Consider the following 5,810-nt stretch of genomic DNA (forward strand, 5'->3'; position numbering starts at 1 on the left):
GGACGGGGCGGGCTGGGGTAGCAGGCTGGGCCCCTCCTGCCACATCTGCATCACAAAAGTGGGGCCCAAGGCTGCACTGCACCCCGCGCCCAGTGGCTTTGTTGAGAGCTTGCAGCCACGCTCGGGCGAGCCTGGGGAATTGTTCCCCAGCCCAGGTCATCCTGAGCTCCACAGCCACCCCGGCTGACAAAAGCCACATTGCGGGGGCCAGCGGCAGCTGCCAGCGTCTGCTCCCTGAGCCGCCACCCAGGGGCCTCCAGGCTCCGCAGGCGAACACGACCCTTGCAAGGAACATGGCCTGGGTCAGACCCGGAGGCCCGGGGCTGGGGGAGGGGCTGACCTTGCCTGGTGAAGTGAGGTCTCCAGGTCACCAACAGCGACACTAGACTCGAAGGAGGGAAAAACACTGCCCGGGGACACGCACCTGCTACGTGGTGGGTGCCACACCCAGGCTGGAGCATTGCATTATTATTTTTTTATTTATTTATTTTTTTGCGGTACGTGGGCCTCTCACTGCTGTGGCCTCTTCTGTTGTGGAACACAAGCTCCGGACGCGCAGGCTCAGTGGCCATGGCTCACGGGCCCAGCCGCTCCAGCGGCATGTGGAATCTTCCCGGACCGGGGCACGAATCCGCGTCCCCTGCATCGGCAGGTGGACTCTCAACCACTGCACCACCAGGGAAGCCCCTGGAGCATTGCATTATTTGATGCCCCACCCACAAAGCAGCTTTTTTTAGCCGGGGAAGCAGGCTCAGAGAGGTTCACTAGCCAGCCCAGTGTCACACAGCAGAGCGGAGGACCCAGCTCCTCAACGTACGGTCCTCTCAGCTGCCCCAAGGCTCCGGGCCCCTCCTCCTCTTTTTCTTTCCTGAACATCTGAAGCTTCTCCCTTCCTCCGTTACCCATCCTTCCTTAGGGCATCTAGCTGCCTCTGCCAACCTGTGCACTCCCCTCGGAGCCCCCCGTGGGCCCCTGCCTGTGTCGGGGACTCCCCAACATATGACCCTCTGCCCTTGACAAGCTCCTAGGGCCCTGCCATCAGCAGGCGGCACCTGCCTCTCGGAGGGCTCTTCAGCCGGTCAAACTTCCCGGCCCCTGAGCACGCCTCATTGGTCCTGGGCTGCCTCTGCCATCGCACCCCAACACCCTCTCTTCCTTGGTGGACCCGCAAACCCGGTAGTTCACCCACCCAGCCCCCCGCACATGCCTCACCTTCCCTGGAAGTTCCTCCCGGCGGCTCCCCAGAGCTCGGCTGCCTTCTCCTGACTCAGGGCCTCCTGTCCTGGCTGTGAGCATCTGCGATCTAGTGCCCTGGGTACTTATCCCGGAAGCCACACCTCAATACCTACAATCAGCCAACATTTGTGGAACTAGATACACTTTACAACTGTATTCCAGTGGGGAACACTGCAGTTACCGCGGCTTTCAGGAGCAACATTTAACCCTGTATGTGTTTCCAGCTAACCTGGAGGGGCAAGGGTCGGGCTGGCCACAGATGCAAATGCGCCCACATGCCTGGGGGAGCGCATGTGGCCTTGACAAGGATGCTAGCAAGTAGGGAAATCACAGGGACAGGGCATCCCCTCGGGGAAATAAGAGCAGGCGAGGGGCCATTACCACCCAGGGTCCTCATGGGGCAGGCAGGCAGTGCCTGGAACCGGGAAACAGCTGAGTGGAAAGGGGTTCCTTCAAAGCCATGACCTGCTCCCAAGGGACACAGCCAATCTACACAGACCCCAGGGAGGGCCCCTCCTCCTCTCTCCCTGTGATTTCCTTCTGGGACTCTCCAAAGTCCAAAACCAACCAGAGGCCCAAGGAAGGTGGAGGGTGCCTATGATCCCCGGTGGGGCAGGTGGGGGTCCTGCTGGAGGAGCCCAGGAGCGCAGCCCCCTGTGAAGGCCTGAGCCCAGCACAGCTAATGACAAAAAGATGCGGCCACGGGCAAGATAACTCTCATCAGCTGGGGAAGTCAGGGCTGAGCCCGGGCCTCAGGAGGAGAAATGGGGGCCAGAGAGGAGCACAGGCAAAAAAGGAGGTATGTTGAGGGGAGGCTGTAAGGAGAGGCTGCAGGTAGGCTGGGCCTGGAGGAGAGAGGGCTGGCTGGCTGACTGGGAGTATTGGGAGGGGCCTGGTCACCCCAAGCCTCAGTGTCACAGTGCAAGGGCGGCACTTAGGGCAACATGGCCGCTGGACCAGGAACTGAGCCCTTGCCAGGGACACCCACTTTACAGTGATCCTGTGTGACATCATTTATCTTAGCGGGAGAAGGTAGAGCCATGAGGGGTCACTGCCACCTTGACCAAGCCCATGGCGAACTTGAAAATCCCTCCAACAACCAGGCCATCAACCCTCACCATGAAAACCCTGGAACACTTTAGAGACGGGCCAGAGGTATGGAATTAGAAACACCCTGTCTTCTGCCCCTTCCCACTAGGAAAACAAACACCACACACCAGAGCATGCTCATTTGCTAGGGATCCTGTGAAACCTTACAGGGCACTGTGAATTTCAATGACTTCCTGGACAGTCCCAACTTGGCAAACACCCCGAGTCAGAAAGCAGGCTCTGTTAACAGGTGCTGGGTGGGTTGGGGGGTGAGGCGACACGGGACATGCTCCAGAGAATTGCTTCATCAATCTACTCAGAGACTGGCATGGCGAGCTAAGATAAAACAGAAGTCTTCTGGGAAAGCTGCTGCTTCTTACAGAGGGTATAGGTCGTGTTCTTCTGTGTTTCCCTCCAGCCCCTGATGCAGCTTCTAGCTCCAGTTGCAGACCTGGAGCTGTGGCCAGTGTTTCTAGAGCAAAACGCCAACATTTAATGTTGGTGAAGGGGTAGGGAGAAGATGCTGGGCCCCCGTGGGCACCCTGAGCACTTCTCCAGCCCTGTCATCTTCTGATGGGAGATCCCTGTTTATTTAAGTGACTGTTGACTGGGTTCTGTTACTTGCAGCCCAAAGCATTTCCAACTGATCAGCTGGGCTTGGACTCCGGACAGGGCTGCAACCTAGGCCCTGGGTGTGACTTGGTGTGGCCCCTACGCCTCTCAGAGAGGGCTTCCCCTGTGCAGTGGGAAAGTTATCCCCTCCTCACAGGCTGCCTCAGTCAGCTCTGGCTGCTGTAACAAAATCCTGTAGGCTGGGTGACTCAGACAACAGACATTTACTTCTTAAAGTTCCGGAGGCTGGGAATCCAAGATCAAGATGCCGACAGATTCAATATCTGGTGAGAACTCTCTTCCTGGCTTGCAGACAACCAGCTTCTTGCTGTGTCCTTACCCGGTGGAGAAAAGAAGCTCTGGTGTCTCTTCCACTCCTGATAAGGGCACTAATCCCATTGTGGGGGCCCTACTCATGACCTCCTCTAAACCTAATTACCTCCCATCTCTTAATACATTGGGGGTTGGAGCTCCAACAAATGGACTGGGGGGGGGGCACAAATATTCAGTCCATACCATGGGGCCATGGTGGGGACCAGATAATAGTGCTTGGTGTCATCCGTGAGTGGACAAATGTAGACTACTGATTTCTTCCAGACATAATCCCCTTCCTTCTGGAAGGCAGTTTGAGAGAGGGGATGGGTGTTCTTCTCTGTCTTTATAAGAAGGAGTGAGATGGTGACCAGGTGGGGACAAGGCTACAGATGGCTGGGGGCCTGAGGGCAGCCCTGTGGCTTGAGATAGCCCAGGTCTACAGTCTAAAGTCTTGGTCTAAAGACCAAGCCGCTTAAAGGCAGGAAAACCCATGGTGCCTTTGTCAGGGCTCAGCTCCATCCCTTCAGGGCCAGACCAGGATAGCAGGGGGACAGTGAGATATCCTGGTCCCTGGTGACTCCCTCACCACCCCCCACCCAGTGTCAAGGTGGGCAGACTCCATAGAAGTACCTAAGGTGGGGCGTGTTTGAGTGAGAGTGTGGCTTTCTCAGTTTGATTGATAAAGAAGAGATGTGTGGCTAGAAAAAGAGCTTAAAAGTCATTGCAAAAAATTTAAAGATGGTTTGCATATTATGTAATTGTCATAAAAGGACGATGAACTTCTTAGATGCAATTATGGCTTTGTGGCTTCTCAAGGAGCAAGTCCTCATTTTTGGAAATATTTAGGAGTAAGGTGTCATGATGTTAGCAACATACTTTCAAACGATTCAGGAAAAAATAGATGCAGAAAGATATATGGAAAGAGAAATAAAGGGAAGCATGGCAAAAACTCAACAACTGGTGAATCTGCATAAAGGGTGTTCAATGCATTCCTCTTTCAGGGTGAAAACTTTCAAAGTAAAGTGTTGGGGAGAAAAGCAAGAGCTGTTTGGCCCTCTGTGGTGCCCCCGAGTTTGAGGGTGTCCGGGACAGTCCAGGCGTGGTTCCACCCACACCCTGCCCTCCTGCCCCTTCTGCTACCACTGGTGGCTGTCTCCCATGGGTGGGGCATCATCCGGAGTCCTTTCTAACACTGGGGTGTTTATCCTCTGATGGAGGAAGACGCTTCCGGTTTTAGGATGCGGACGCCAGGTGGTAGAGGTGGTCCAGCTGGGTCTCCAAACCACACCCCCCCTCCCCCTCTGCTGGCTGCATCATCCCTCTAGGAAGCCCCCTGGCTCCAGCTACACACTTCTCCCCATGCTCCCCCTGCAGCAGGGCGAATCCAAGATACTCAGTGGGGCAGCTGCTCTGCTGACCAGGGCCCTCAAGAGGCCTGCTGTGTGACCCACCCACCAGCAGGACTGTCCCTCCATCCATCAGGCCTCCTCCTGGGGCTCTGTTCCCTGGAGACTCTGTGCACAGCAGGTGGAGAGAAGCAGCCGCAGTGCCCACAGAAGGAAGGACCCAGAGGACGGCCAGGCAGCTTTGCTGTCCACATGTCCCACTGTCGTGCTTCCCCAGGCCTTATCCCTCCAGGCCTTCCCACAGGAAGCCCCGGCACACACGGCAAGCAGAAGGTGGCAAGGGTCCACCTCTCCCTGTCCTGGGGTTTCTGGGATGCCTTATCTCCATGGGCCACCTAAGATCCCATTGGTCCAAGTGGAGTCAGAGGCATGCCCAGCTCCGAGGGAGGCTGGGAAGACCAGAGATTAAATTTTCTCCTGTCTCTCCTGCAAAGGCCCTGGGAGACACATCCAGGGTGCAGCAGGGCTCTGTGGGGGGCATTCTCAGCATTCCCTCTGGGAAGTGGCCTTGGGTACCATCTCAGGAACTCACCCTCGGACTGCTGGAGCCTCTCTCCCGCTGGGGCCAGATTCCACAGTGACCACAGTTTGAAGTGGAGACGTATCTCACCTTGACATATAAAATGATAGTTTATCTTTAAAAGAAAATAACACCTCTTTTTCTCAAAAAGAGCTTCGGTTTCCCGGGAGGAGGGAAGGGAGATAGGGCTGTGGCTTTTCAGGCCTCCCCAGTGTCCTTATGCACTGCAGCAGAATTAGACACCATCCCATTTCAGCATGGAAAGGCCTCTGGCACCCTCACTCCCTACGGCAGGTCTTATCTCCTAAAGAATGCCACAGAAATACATCCCATCCCATACACTCTTCTAGAACCTTGCTACTCGCCCATCAAGAGGTGTCCTCCCTGAAGCAGGGAACCTTGTGACTGCCCCAGTCCAGAGAGAACTGTGGAAGGAAGCACTGCCATGTGACTTCTGGGTGCCAGGTTTTAAACATGCTGTGCCCAGGGCTTCCCTGGTGGCGCAGTGGTTGAGAGTCCGCCTGCCGATGCAGGGGACACGGTTTCGTGCCCCGGTCCGGGAAGATCCCACATGCCGCGGAGCGGCTGGGCCCGTGAGCCATGGCCGCTGAGCCTGCGCGTCCGGAGCCTGT

This window comes from Lipotes vexillifer, unplaced genomic scaffold (genome assembly GCF_000442215.2).
Source record: "Lipotes vexillifer unplaced genomic scaffold, Lipotes_vexillifer_v1.1 scaffold1321, whole genome shotgun sequence".
In the NCBI taxonomy this organism is placed as follows: domain Eukaryota; kingdom Metazoa; phylum Chordata; class Mammalia; order Artiodactyla; family Lipotidae; genus Lipotes; species Lipotes vexillifer.